The sequence below is a fragment of the Cinclus cinclus genome, chromosome 8 (assembly GCF_963662255.1).
Source record: "Cinclus cinclus chromosome 8, bCinCin1.1, whole genome shotgun sequence".
NCBI lineage: Eukaryota > Metazoa > Chordata > Aves > Passeriformes > Cinclidae > Cinclus > Cinclus cinclus.
Genome location: NC_085053.1, coordinates 19,680,082 through 19,695,805, shown reverse-complemented (window position 1 = coordinate 19,695,805; position 15,724 = coordinate 19,680,082). Strand labels below are relative to the sequence as shown.

The 15,724-nt window shown below is 38.1% G+C and overlaps 1 protein-coding gene across 2 annotated transcripts in view; it reads left to right on the top strand.

Moving 5' to 3' along the window:
* Positions 1 to 15,724, top strand: part of ST6GALNAC3 (ST6 N-acetylgalactosaminide alpha-2,6-sialyltransferase 3) — a 114,698-nt gene that overhangs the window by 27,874 nt on the left and 71,100 nt on the right. The gene's annotated exons all lie outside the window — the stretch shown is intronic.

The following is a 15,724-nucleotide window of genomic DNA, read 5'->3' as shown; positions in this document are numbered from 1 at the left end:
ATTCATTATTATTTCTCATGTATCATGCTTTTGGGGAGCAGAATTGATATTTTTGTGCTCAGCAAAGAGGACAGAAGTACAGTTATATACCAGAAGCAGCATCTCCCTTCAGCACAGCAGTTTTTCAACAGAAACTTGAGCAGTCTCTTACCTTCCTTTGTTTAGATCTCTCTGTGAACTGTAAATTCACAGTGAAGGTTTCTTATTTCTGCCACTGGCATAAATTACTTACCCAGAACTTATATTGGCGTTAAAGGAGAATGAATTCCTCTCTTCCTTTTCCTTTGTCTGCATTATTAGACTCATACAAACTTGGGTGTGGGTTTTGGACATTTTTTCCTTTTTTTTAAATTGTCAGTGTTATAGATTACGGTCATATGAATAGTGCTGCTGAAGATGTAAATAAATAAATAAAATAGTGGTGTAAAGGTTGTATCTTGGAGAAAATCTCAGCATGATTGTGCAGAACAGACAGACCTTGTTGTGGTATTGTATTTAATGTTAACAAGTGTAAAGCAAAGCACGCACACACACAGAAAAAGAGAATCTGATTCTCACATCCCAATGCCAGTAACTGAATAATCACATCCCAATAACTGAACCATATCAGCATTTACAATCTGTCTTTCTGAAGCCTGCAGTTGTTATTTTGCCTTATAACCTCTTCTTCCCATTGTAGCTGAGCCCTCAATGTGTAGCTGTGTGCCCGTTGTTCTGTTTCCAGAGCTCTGTGTGAGTGCAGCATTTGCTTCCCATACAGGAACTGTTGTGAACAGACTGATCTCTGTCAGAGGGAGTCATTCAGTACTGTAACTGGTTTGCAAATGCTGAGGCCAGCCTGAAGTTCTCTGGACAAGTTCAGCTGTAGTAATGGATGTGGAAATCTGCTGTAGCATGATCTCTCCACATGCATTTCCACAAGTGGTTTTGTTTGATGATACACTGAAAGTCATGAGTCACAAGAACTCTGTGATGCAGGGGACCATCAAAGATTCCACACAATACACTGGTGTTTTATCAAAGGCTGTTGCCTGTGGAACCCCATATCTGTTTTTACAAGTACTTGGTTAGCATATAAACCTGCAACAGCTTGGAACCAACCAACTCATGAAGTGCAACTTTTAACCTGTGAGTTTTTCCTAGGCCAGTGGGGTCATTCACCTATCAGTGGCTTTAAAACATTCATAAGTGCTTTTCTGTTGTCTACATTATCAGAGGTAGTAGCCACAAAATGGCATTTCTTTACCATAGAACACCTAGGGTATCTCTGCAGTAAACAAACATACATTTGCTTTCACAGGAGAATTCTACCAAGGAACTTCAGAGCACAGCAGACTTGTGCTCTATAGTCAGAAACTTTCTGCAGAAGGTTCCTTTAGGGCTTCATTGCCCTTGAGTAATTTGTGGCATCTGATTCATTTTCCTCTGGCAGCTAGATATGAAGATGATGCTAACAATATGGCAAAGACTTTGGAAAAGTGTCAGGGAAGAGCTGATCAGGAACATGTGAAAATGCACACCCTCAGACTGACTTTGAAAACAACGGGTTTTTTGCACATATATAGAAATTCTTATTCTTTAAATACACATTCAACATCACAGTTAAGTGTAGATGTATCACTATTCCAGACTGTGATATGTACATCAGGCAGCTTTTTTAAAAGTAACTCATACAAAATATTATTTATTTAAGCAACCTTGAAAGCAGGGTCTAATTGCTTATCATTTGACAGAGCTTACAATAGAAAAGAATTTGACATCTTTACTCACAATGAGTGGTATTTTATTCCACAATTACTCCTATTCTTTGTACTGAAAAAAACAAAAGGGATGGCAAGTCCAGAGGTATCATAAACTATGAAGAAATGCAGCTTTTACACAAAGACAGCTTCATATCTACCTTTGTCAAGAAACAGGGCTTTTCTAGGAATGCTTCAGGTAACATTTGAATAGATTTACAGGAAAGAATGGTTGATTTCAATCCTTCTGTTGCATTTAAGCAGGATTTCAGCATAAATCATAGAAGGCGATAGGCTAGTGAATATTTCTATTTCAGTTTCATTTTGCTGTAGCTTGAACTTGAAAATCAGAAGTGCATGACACTGTACTAAAACAACTGTTAATAATTAGAAAAATATTCTTGACTTTCTAAAATGTTTGAAGCTCTTACCTTTGCTGCTGCTGGTGCATTATAGATAAGCTGATCTGTTTTCTTTTTACTGATTTGTCTGGGGATCAAAGTTTGTCAAATTGCAAGTTGCTTTGCTAGAACATGAGTTCCACCCATACACACACATATGCCCTGGTACCTTTTTGCTAAAGGATACCTGGATAGCTACTTTTCTGTGTAGTGCAGGGCACAGTGCTGAGCTGGAGACTGCAGCACAGAACATTGTCTTCTTTCTTTAGTGTCACCAAGAAGGCTAAGTTGTGAACTGCTGTGTGCACATCAACTCACTAAAATTCACAGAATTACAGAAAATAGGATAAAAAAGGACTTCTGGAGATAGCAAGTTTGCAATTGTGCCCCTGGCAAGATTGTTTATAACTGTTTTCATATAGAAAGCTGCTTAAAGTCTAGCTGAATCTAGCTAGCCCCCTGCTAATGCAGAAGAGATGTGAAGAATCCTCTGCAGCATATTTTATATATTTGGAAACATTTATCACAGATCCTCCATTTTCTCTTCTCTTCTTTGCATTAACCCAGTTCTTCCATTGCTGGTTAATTTTTCTATGGCATGGATTATTCTTTTTTCTTTTTTTGGCCTTCCAGCAGCAGATCCAAATCTGTGCTGAAGTCGAATGCCCAGACTGAATTTACTATCAGTGCTTCTGAATAGAGTGAAAAGATAATTTCAAAACCTTTTATGTATGTCTCAGGATTATGTTTGCTTTTTCAGTTGCTAAAACCTGTATTGATGATTTTGCTGCCACTGAGCACACATTTGTGACTTGTAGCTCTGGAGATGACTGCTATTGTCACTGAGGGCTGCCCCACTTTAGGAAGTTAAAGCATCAATTAAATCAGCAAAATGTTTATATTGCTGACATCTGGCCAGCAGAATGGATGTATCTTTGTTGGAATAGAAATCCACAGAAATCAAAGGTTATGCTCAGAATAAGATTATCGCGTCATAATCTCATTACTTGAATTGGGAGGGGGATGTTGAGATTAAAAAGTGAGAGAAATGGAATGCAGTATACACCAAAACTGATATTTGTTACAGAGAAAACACAAATGGAAGAAATTAGAGGAGACATGCCTGATTTGAACTTCAAAACAGTGAAAATAACATTTCGTTTCTATTTTTATTTCAAACCACATCCAAAAAAAGGAATAATGTAGATGGAGACAAAAAGAGACTTCTAAGTGCCTTTCTTTTCAAAATTTTTCCTAGTGAGAGATGGATGGCAGGGGATTTTATGCCCCAAACAGCACTTAAAAGTGCTTTTGCTTTTTCATACCATCCTTCAACTGAGAAAGGGAGAGAATGAAGCAGACAAGGTGCCCTGACACATCACTTCTAAGTGATTTCCCTCCCAAAAGTATTCAAAAGACTGATAGAAGATTTTTTTTCTGTTGGATATTTATTTTTGTTCTGTGACTTGGCAGAAATGAAGTGGGAAGATGAAGGGAGAGAGCTCTTGCTCATGGAGCTGTATTAAATATCCAACTGTAGCTTTAGTTGTGAGGGTGATTGAAAGGATAACCTTCTCTATTTGGCATGGCATGCTACAGAATTTTATTGTTATGTCTTAGGTATTTCTCATTGTGAGTCTCTTGTTCCAAAGTATGTAGCTAAGCCTAGTCAGGGAGCAAATCCCAAGTCAAATTGTATCATGCATTAAGGCAGGAGTCATTAAAGGGAAAGGATTTTTCATTTTAGTTATGAAACTTAATTTCACTGTCTGCCTTCCTTTGCATCTCCAAATTATTGATAGAGGTTATAATTTCTGACGGTGATGTTGCTTGTGGCATGTGAGTAAGATCCAACAGCTGAAACCGATCCTGAGGGGTCCTATCACATAGAGACAGGATTGGAAGGTGCAGCTGCAGAGGTGTATAATTGGTATAAATGCGAATCTTGAGCCTGAACAGGCCTGAAATTGGAGGAAGTTCATATCTGCATGCAAGTTTCACAGCTCTCATCCAAGTTCTGGCTTTCAGCAGTGGTGTTTCAAGTGAGGGCAGAGCAGCACTGGGTGATCATAGGGATACAGATGAGAAGGAAACTCTTCCTCTGCAATAGAGCAGAGTACCCAGCAAGCACATGGATTTTAATCCTGCCAGAAAATGATTCTGTCTCCTGTTGCTTCATGGCAGATCCTGCCTTTCGTGTTTTGGAGTGCTTTCCATCTCTGGCATTAGTGATGACTCCCATCAGACACCTGTGGTCTCACTGCTGATGGCTGATTGATCATACATGCAAGGCAGAGAAACAGCCTTACAAACCTTTGATCAGTGTCCTTAAGTAGAGTATGTTTTATGCATTAAATTTGACTCAAGGATTTTAGAGCCATGGACTGCTTTCTCTTTAATGAAAGCTTCAGAGTATTTAAAAACTCAGGAAATTTTTTTGTGCGTGTCTGTACTTTGTCAGTTTGGGGTTTCTTTCATAAACCTTTTTTCAGAAGCAGTTGTTCTCACTTTTTCTTGAAGTTTTTCCAGCTGCTGATAGTGTTCAAAATAGCTCTGTGCTATGTGGGATCAAAACAGTTTTGGCATTAAAATAAAGCACAGCATTAACTGTTTTGTTTCAACAATAAAATGGGAAATAAATGAATAATTTTGGAAAAATAATTGTTTATTATTTTTAGGCTGTACTCCTGGTTATCTCCACAATTAAATACATTTTGATTTGAAGTGCATGGATGTGGAAGTAAACAGCAATGTATTTAATAGTCACTGCATCTGGGTCACCCCAAATGGCATTTAATCCCCCCACATTGAATGATTTGTGGATAGAAGGGTGTCCTGGGATTACCAAGGCAAGATAACAGCCACGCTCTTCACATTTAACTTGATAATCAACAGGTAAGAAGAAGAAATGTCTTGTGTCTGGTCAGGTATCCATGAGCAGCAGCCACATGCTTTACCCTTTCCAAATGTACTCTGAAGAACGGAGCTGTGCTCCTTGTTTTGCCCATTAGATAGCATTATCTCTGTGGAATGCCAATTCATATCTCCTTGTGCCCTGTGTGGTTCTCACATATGGGATTTTAATAACTTTCATGCTGTGCTATGAATTCATAAACAGGGCTTATAGAGGAAAAGCACCACAGGACTTTATTTTTTAATTATTGTTCTTTTGAAAAAACGGGTCTGCAGGATTTTTGCAAGGGTCTTGTGACAGAGTCAGGCATTGTTTTGCTGCTGCAGTGAGATTATTCCAAGAGGCAGGGATAGATAGAGTATTTACCTATGATACACTTTTCCAGAATTGATTTTCAGTGTCCTACATTTTGTAGTCACTATAATTCTGCTGGTTTATAGGTGGAATTTTGAAGGTCTGATGGTGTGGGAGTTTCGCCCATTTTTCTGGAATGTAAGGAGCATTTGAGTTTTTTAGAACATACCTCTCCTCCTCATCCATCCCCCTGTCTCAGCCTATGAAGCCTCTGCTCAGTAGACACTAGCACATGTTAGCTGTTTAGATTTCTATTCTCAAAAAGACCTATTCATGCTGGATTAGTAGGGTTTTTTCTTTCTTTTTACCTCTCTTCTCCCCACAGTCCATTTGAGCCACCACTTCTGCATCTCAGCCATGTTCCAGTACTGGTGAAGAAGGCACCACTGTTTGTTAGTAGAGCTAAAAGGAGTAACAAAAACTCCCAGCACTGGTCTCCTGGTACGGTGTGGTATTTATCACCTTCTATTTACTGCTAAAAGCCTGAGAAAGTCCTATGAGGAGACTCAATAAACTTAACTTTCTCGACAAACACCTACAAAGTAATGACTGTGAACTGTTGGATAGAGCCATTTTAGCAGTCCAGGTGCTGGTTCACACATGCCAGGAGGGAAATTGCACCCGGTTCCACAACCAGCTGAAAGGAAGCTGTGGTCATTCTGAATTCCAGTCCTGTAACTGGGCCTAATAATATTTTATCTGGAATAAGATTTATTAGGTGTAGGTTCTTTATGGGATTCTCATAGGACATGCAGATCAAATCTTTAGCCCGTTTTCATTTTAGGAATGTTTCTCTCTCCTACTGTATTTTGTATGATTTTGTGTGCGACAGGCAGTAGAAAGAACCTAGAACAGACAAAAAAAAAGATAATAACTTTTCACTAATTATTCAATTTTCAATATTTTTTGTTGTCTTGAGTTCTTTTATTTCTAAAAAAGTTCCCCAGGAAATGGAATAGTCCTCATTATTAAAAATGTGTGCTGTCTTTTTCATTAAAATTTATTGAGCTTCCCCTTGGCTCTTCATAGTGATAGAACTATAGAATTACTGAAAAAAAGTATGTTGGAAATAGCCTCTGGAGACCATCTTGTCCCATATCAACTATAGATAAGACTAACATCAAGGTTAGGTCAGGTCTGTGCCTCTTCAAGCTTTGAAAATCTGTAGGAAAAGAGACTCCAGAATCCTTTAGGCAGCTGTTTCAAAGCTTAATTGCCCTCTGTCATAAAAGTGCATTTCTTGGAAAAAAAGATTCTTTTTTAATGGGATAAATATATATAGCCCATCAGGTTTTTTTTCCTCAGCTCCTCTGCCTTGGTCTTTTTTAGCCGTGAGAACACTGTGCATGTCTTGACACCATGTATGATGAGGTAGCTGAACACAGACACACACAAACTTCTTCATGCTGCATCTATAATTGTACAGTTGTATGACTCAGAGAGAGGGGATGCCAAAACTTGCACATTTGCTTTGTAAATATTTTCTTAGAGTTAAATTAATATGTAGTCTAGACCCTCCATCTTTCTCGCTTGCTCCTTTTGGTGTTGTTAATATGTTTGTACATGTATGCACTTTTTTAAAAGTCACTAAGCAAACGAGAACATAGAACTAATGTTGAGTATGGGGAAGTTTTCCATTGTATCCTGTTCACAGAAATGAAGAAAGGTTAGTTCTATGCTTTTACTCAGCATAAGCTGTAATCTGAACACCTGTTCATTTTCTTTGGATGATTATTTTATAATTATTGGACTTCAGTTGATTTTTTTTCTTACTCAGCTGCATTCCCAAGTTCCTCACACTAGCTCTCTGGCGGTGAGGTGGAACTTACCCTCTGAGTTTTCAGTGTGCAGTTGTGAGCTGTTGATAGCTTGAGGTGCAGCAGAGCCTGTAGCATGGAGCAGCATTGCTCCAGAAGGAGGATGAAAGGAGAGGCACAACTTGTTTGCTTAGAAGGCAGTTAGCAGTATTCCCTGACCTCTTCTCTTTCTAGGCCCTCACCTGAGATGTATTTTGCTGTATTCATAATGCCAGCAAGTCACAGCAGGCAGATGCTCTCAGAGGGCACTGATTTTCTTTCTTGTGTTGCTATCCCCAAGAAGCTGTTTTGTTAGAACCATGGTAGTCATTGCTGTATCAGTGTGAGTTACAGAGCCACTGATGAGCTTAGGTGTTGACCTTTAAGACTGCTTTTCAAGTTTCAAAGATCCTGCTGTCCTTGGAAACATTAGGAGTCACAAGCTACATTAAAACCAACAGTCTAAAAGAACAAAACACAAAAAACCTACACAAGCTCTGTGCACTCACAAGCAGAGTGGAAATGCCAGCATGGAAGCTCATGTGGTCTCTAAGGCTTCCATCCAAGAGCTAGACTTGGGGCAGGAAATAATTTCAATAGTGGAAGTCCATCCAGCCCAGAAGGTCATTATGTGTGCTCACACAGAGAAGGAACGCTGTATTCTGGCTTTGTGAGTAGATAATTTATATCAAGGAAACACTCTGCATCCTTTTCCTGGGTTGAAGCAGAATCACAGCTGAATGGCCTCTGCTGCTGCCCAGGCAAAGGAGTAGCACCATAATTCTGTAATCTTGTCCATACATGAACTGCACATCCAAATTTCTCTTCCCAAAATTCCTATGTTAGGTGCAGTCTCCATGAGGTCTTCAGTCATGTCAGTGGGAGTTTTACTTTTAACTCTAATGTAGGCAATGAATGGGCCATGGATTTACCTAGAAAGTCAGCCTATAGATACATTGCAGTGGTATTTTTCTTTTGAAGGTCAATGAAGAACTAAAATATAATTTCTCTCTTAAAAAATTAAATTGTAGATAGAAGAGCTATATGATTATAAATACCCATTTTGGAAGTAGTGTTGTTTATATCTTGCAACTATGTCATTGTCACGCCAAACTATATAGTCGAGAAAAGATTGATAGGTTTTATTATTTTCATCTTTTTATAAGATTTTTGTTTTGCAATTGCTTCTAGCATGTTTCACCTCATAACTTACCAGCTCATTTGTGTGTGTGTGTGTGTGTGTTACTCAGCACCTCAGGCCTTGCTTTAGTTCTGAGCTCTTTGCTGAGGATGCACAGACCTGCACAGGGCTCTTGGCTTCATTAAGATTTGGCAGAATCCACTGAGCTCAGGGGTTTTCTTCAGTAAGGGCTTTTAAGTGAGGGGTAAAAATGGGGCTGGTTTGGGATGTGGTGGGAGCAGAAGCTGCACTGTTGAGCTCCATCAATAAGGAGAGCTGACACAGAAGATCTTTGAATTATTTGACCCCAGTTAACATCACTTTTAACCCCAGTGGTTTCCACTTGAGTTTGCACTTACTGAGTTACTGCAGGTGTTGTTAGTCCATGATGCAAACTACTGTCTGCAGGAAATCTGCACTGATTAAAAGGTGGTTAGTGGACATATGCACCAAGGCAATGATGCAAAAGCAGTCAGAAGAGAGTATATGTACATTGATTTTTTTTCTTTTGAAACAGACTTCTAACTTCAAAGTTTTAAAATATGCAGCTATGCTTTAATAGCTTTCATTAATAACTTTAAAAAATGTAAACCACATCTACCTAATTATTTAAGCAGAACTTGGACTAGCACTTTCTAAGTGAAAATTTAACCCAAAATTACATTTTTGAAAAAATTTTAAACATTTTTACAGATGACAGTCATAGGATGGTACTGCCAGTATTTCCAATGTACCAGTGAAAGTAAATGAATGTGGCCAGAAGCAACTGTGTACTCTCTTTTAGATAAGGCATCCTGCAATTAAAAACACTGGACTTAAAAAGCTTCTTAAGGCTTATTTTGTCAAATGAAAAATGCCACTGGTTTTAATGCTATTATAATAAACCTTATTCTTATTCCTGGCATGGATATTATATATTTTTTAATTTCAGAAAAATGGATAATTAGCATTTTAGCTTATCACTTTCCTTCCACGCATACAAATAATTTGTGAGATAGACCACCAAGAAAGACAAAATTAAATAATAGGTCTAGACAGCATGGAACCAAAATAAATTAGAGGTTAGGCTTCCAGCCCGTTAGGTGAGTTTTCATGGGAAAGAGAAGGGGGGGGTTAATACAAGGAAGTTTTTCTGACATTTTTTGCTGCCGACATTGATATTATTTCCCCATATCAAATCCCAAATAAATTGACCTGAAATAATATGCGAACTTCATATTAGAAATCCCCTCATTTATTTGTGAGTCTAATTTTTTCAAATGTATTTAGATTAGAGGCCTAACAGGCATTACTGCATCTGTGATTCAGCCAACTAAGTTCCTAGATAATGGTCCATGATTAATGGTGAGTGCTGATAATAGGAGGTTATTAGAGAAAGCAAACTTGGAACAAATCTGCTGTATACATTATATACTTTACCGCCATCTGTGGGTATTTATAATAAATACAAATTAAAGTCAGTGGTTAGAGAAACCCATGTCTTCCATATGTGACAGTGAATTCCTTAGATGTAGTCTTCTAGCAGGCGTCTTCACTGTAGGAATTCCCATTAATTTTTTTTGCAGAGATATTTGCTTTTACTTGCAATGAAAAAAACCAGCATTTTGGATAGAGTTGATTTGGCCTTGGTTGCTGTCTAGGATGTCTTTCCTTACTGGGTGTGGAAAATTGGTTTTGTCCTTTTGTACTGAGATTCATTCGCTATTCAGCCCATGTGCTAACAGGACGTTCCTCCTTTTTATGTCTCCTTGAGTTGTGATATTTTACTTCCTTGTGGTTTGTATTGTTTGCTGAGCAAATATGTCTGTATAGAGAAGAAACAATTGTTATCTTCCTTACTGCTAAATGTAAAAAGCAGAAAAGAAATATGATACAGACAGAGAATTGCAGAAGATAAATTAGAGCTAAATAATATGGTACCAATAACCTGCTGAATTGAGTGACATGTTTTGCTGGTAGCAAATGTACTGGTGCAAATACAGTTCTGCAGCAGAGTGACCAAAGGGGTGCCATTGTTAGGATCAGCTCGTGTTGTGCTCTGAGTTGTTTATGCTGTTTGATAGACAGTGTTTGGTTTACATAGTGTTTTTCCAGTAACTTCTGTGCACAAAATTCAATAGTCATCACATAGTACTGAGGGCAGGTGAGCAATGTGGTGGATGTTAAGATAAATGACTTACTGGATTCAGCATTCAGCAGGCAGTATTTGGTTGGAAGAATTCCCGGCTTTTGAACTATTACAAAGTCATGATATTTTAAATCCTGTGTGTTTGTAAATGGGTGATAGATGAAGTGTCACAAGCATTCTTGTTATTTATGGTCATCAGCTAAACCTCTGGGATGAAGTCAGGAATCCTGTAGAACTAATGTAGTTTGTTTGGTTTTCCATTTTGTACAGCTGTGAATAGGCTGCTTTTCAGAGTGAATGATATTTTAGTGCCTACTTTGTGAACTTGTCTGTGTAGGGCGTGCATGATGGAGTTTGCCTCCCTTCCATAACAATTCAATCCTCAACAGTGTTTGACAGGAGAATTTCCACATATGTTCTTGGGTGTATTTGTGTTTTTATGCTGATTTTTCCCTATCTATATGCCAAAGAGTATTCTGTTTTTCTTCCAGTTCACAGGTGTTCATTACATTGATCTGAAGGTGCAGGCATCTGCATGCCTAGGGATGTCAGGGTTTCTGGTTACCTACAAACTCTAGTACTGTATGCTGGACTGAACATACCAATTTTCATCTCTTTTCTACTTGGGCACTTGCAGTGTAAAGGATGAAAGCTTTTCTCTCTGCCTGTTCATTCTTAAATTATTTGATTGACATGTCTGATGAAGTTTTCTTCACAAGAGTTAGTTTATAACTTAACAAATATCTTTAAGAGTTTCAGTTCTTCTTTGCTGGATTGCATTCTCAAACATCATGTTTTATCTTCTTGGCTATATATCAGCATTTTGCTTTTTCTCAGATCCTTCTTCCCCTTACATGTTTCCCTTTTAAGCACCAAACTACATTCTACCCTTTCATAGTTGACTGGAATTTTTCCTGTTCTCTCTTCTCTTCTGTGTGTTCTTTCCATTTATTTCCTTCCCCTTCTGTGACATGATTCAGTCATGTAAATAAGAGCACATCCCTTCTGCCATCCTGCCTAGGGACAGGACAGTTTGCCAGGCACCTGAGATAGGAACAAAAATGGGTCTTCTGCAGACTGACTGAGAGTGCTCATGCAGGACAGGTCTTCACATCCTTCAGGAAATGCCTTAGGGCAAAACTTGCTTCACCTGCCATTCTCTCAGTGCCTAAAGTCTTTCAGAGCTGTTGACCATCAGTCCCCCAGAGCTCTGCCTCTCTTGGGCCTTTCTGTTGTACTTGAAACCCTGCCTCTGGCAGCTTCCTTCTTTCCTTCATTAACCCTCCATGACAAGGCAGAACAGTTGCTCCTATTCTTATTTACTCCCTGCTACCTTTCTATTTTTAAGTCTTTTTTTACCAACAGAGCTATCAAGAGTGTTCCAATAGTTTAATATTCCAGAAGAAAGTACTAATGTAGGCTTATTTAAAAGCCAGTGTCCATAAAGTTTCAGCTGGAAATCAAGAAAAATTAAAAAAAATGAAAGGGACTGTTTTGTTAATGTGAGCTCCCATTCTTTCACCTTTTCATAATAAAGCAGAATGTTCAATTGGAGGAGCATTTTAACTCCATTTTAGAAAATTACTTAAATACAGTTTCTGAAAAATAGAAAGTTAGAATATTTTGATCAAGCTGGACATGGCTTTTATTGAATTTTAGTAAATTTTGTTTTATGAGATTATCATGACCGGTATTATCTTTGACTGTTCAGTTTTTCTCTTATAATGAAGTAGTGGAAAATACATAAAATACATAACAAGACCTGGTTTTTATTCTTTATAGGTTATATACTTGATTCTCTCAGCTGAGTTTTCTCACTTATATTTGCTGCATTTGGTTTTTGGCTCCTGGTATCATGAGATGTACTTAATTCCTGCTTTGTTTCAAAGGTGCTTATATTTTTCCCAATAGAAGCAGCAAAATTAACAACATTCTGGTGAGCATTTGCTCTGCTGTATCTTGAAAGAGGTAGGAGCTGGCATGGAGTTGTCTGGAGTTGTTTTAAAAGTGAGAAAGATGCATCACTGCACTGTGGTTCGTGTTTGGAAGGTTTGAGTTTGAGTTTCTGGGGTTTTGTGTTTTGTTTGGTTTTTTTTGTTTTGTTTTGTTTTTGTTTTTTGTTTTTTGTTTTTGTTATTTTTTCCTTTCCGTGAGAAATAAAACAAAAACGTTTCAAAAATACTCTTGCTGGTTGAAAGTTTAGTTGGGGTGGGTGACTTTGGCACACAAGTTTCAACTTCTGCCCAAAGTCCGAGCTTCCTTTGTTTTTCTGTCTCCTTAACACTGATATGAGGAATCCACAAGATACTTGTTCAAGCAAAGGAGCTGTAACAAACAGAGGAGCTGCAAATCAAACAGTTCTGTAACAACTGGGTCAGTGTATATAGAAAGACTTTCAAATATGGTTATTTATTCAGTCTCCTGCTGTAAGATTAGACCCATTATGTGCCTCCTATGCATTCCTTTCCAATTCATTCAATTTAAATAAAAACTTTCTGCTAGAATGCATGTTTATATCAGTGACATCCATCTAAATAAAATATCCCAGGCACTTGAGTCTCAGGAACAGTCTTATGAAGTAGCAGATCATATTCTATTTGTTTGGAAATGTGATGCATGTTGACATGGGCTTTTTTCAAAATAATCTCAAAATGTTAAAACCTTTATGAAATCTTAACATTAAATTTTATGAAGACAGAAATGTTTGCTGGGTTGTGATTCTAAGGGCTAGGACCAAAATCAACTGCTGAAGGTAAAAAACCCACCATACTGCCATAGAGGGGAAGAGGGAACAAACACAAACTCAGGGTAATCAGAACTGTCTTTTTTTATAATTTTAATCATTTTTTGTGTGATGTTACCAATATAATGTAACTTTTATACTGTGCTGTACTAATTTAGTGGTTCTTGCTGGGTGAATACACAAACACTATCTTTCTTTTCTTTTAATGTACTGCGTTTTTTCCTAGAGAAGCTTGGCAAGTCTTTCCTCCCAATCAGAGGTCTGAAGAAATTGAGTAAGTGTAGATAAAACCAGCTTGTTTAATCACTGAAACACAGGAAAAATTAAAATACATTTTTTGCTTGTAAAGTAGAGAAAAGCAATAAAAACAATGCAAGACGGTTAATGCCTCTCTTGTACCTTTCATTTCCAAGACCTCAAAAGAGCATCAAGAAGAATAAAAGCAAAATCTATTCCCCATTGGCATCATTATAAATGTTGTATTCTCTAAAACTCTAAAGACATCCAAGAAGAGTAGAAGAATAAATGGCATTGAAATAAAGAAAGTCTCTCTGGAGCTTTGTTCAATCGGCTTTGTTAGAATTCACTCAAATAGGATGATTATAAGAAAAGATCTCATTTGTTTAAACATTAAAGGAGCAAATTAATATGTGGCAAGCTGCTAATAATTGCCTCATTATGTAGTGAATGGGCAACGCGTCCAATTTACAAAATTACAATCATATTGTGAAAGTAACAATTGAGAAAGTTTTAGTCTGAGTTTCCTAACTATCTGCCTGATTAGTTGTGGGATTCAGAGTGGAACAGACTTGGTGACTGGAGAGAGCCCACCACTGGTCTATAGTGCTAAGAAGCCACAAGAGAAATTCAGCTTTTCATTAGTGGAAATTCCATCTGCAGAGATCCTGAGCTGGATTTGGTCCAGCTGAGGAGCGAGTCTGGCAGTCTGTGCTGAGACCAGAGCTTGGCATGTGGCTGCTCTGTCCAGACATTATTTTGTGATTCAGAGACCTGGCCTGAGATCATCCCCACGTGGACCTCAGCAGATGTACAGGACTGTGGCTGGGAAACTTGGTGATCCAACATCTCTGCCATTGGGAAACCCACCCACACAAATGGTTCTGTATCTGGAATTTCAGTCTCCTGGTGAAGACACTAGAAATGGTGGGGGAATGTTCAAATTTGGAAAGTAAGCAGTTTTCCAAATAATGAAATCCTGTGTGGAAGAGAATCATGTTTTGCAACCTACTTTAGTTGGATTTGCTTGTGACCTTTTATAATTCTGGCTGATTTTGTTATTTAATGATTTGACCTTTGATTCTGTGAAGCCACTTCAGTGCTAAATGCAAAGAACTGTTAGATAAGTGACCTTTATTACACAGCTATTTCTCTTTGCTAGAGAAATGGCACTGTTTTGCAAGTTCTAATTCACAGTTTTAATTATCTTTTCTATTGTCTGTAAGCTTGCACAGGAAATGGAAAGGTCAGACATTTCATTTTCTTTACTGATTAAAATATAAGTGTTCTTCAACAGTTACAATGTATCATTCAGGCAAAAAGATGGGACTATTTGTCAGACTCATACCCAACTGCTCTGCTGAGGACTTCTACATCCTTCTGGTCAGCAACAAAATGAGCCATTTTCTAGCAGCAATAGTAGATCAGCCCCCTTGGTGTTTAGAGGTGAAATAAATGCCTAAGTACATGAAAAGAGAAGAAAAGGTGAATGGGTCTTAATGTTTTTGTCTTTAACTCATGTATCTCTGATGCAAGGGAATGAAGATCTTGTGAGAAGATGTTCTGGGTCCACAGAGGATAAGCAGTAACAGCACAAGTTTCTGTGTGGTCCTGCCAATCTGTTTCAACCCCACTGCTGCTGGACCATTTCTGCAGATCAGAAGGCAGCCTGGACTGCCTGGCAGACCTGTTTGTATTGTATGTGGATTCATGTGTGTTACTGAAGCCACCCTTCTCATCTGTGACACAAACCAACACCACGGACTGATGGCCTGTCTCCAGATGGGGTTCAATGAGTGAATATTGATGTGTGTTTTCTCATACATTGAGGGAGATAGGATGCAAAAAAAAAAAAATGAAGACAGTGGGTGATTCTGGAGTCAGTGGAATATATATCATGGGTGTCGGTCAGTCCCCTAACTCTGTCTGGGATGTCTGTTGGGAAATATGCATATTGGCATATGAAAAATCTCTCTACATTGTCAAAAAATATTTATTGTGAGATAGAGCTGGGAGGGGGTTAGCCTCTGACTTCTGTTCAAGAAGAGCAGATTATATGTTGACCTAGTGTAGACATTCGGTATTATGAAAGCACTTTATAAATTGGAACAAGATAAATGAATCACAACAAAAGAGCTAGAAAACCAGGGGACACAGTCGCAGGAGTGAGTACTCAGCTTATTTGAGCAGAACAGTTGCACTCAGTGAATAGAAAATGTGCAATGCATTTCT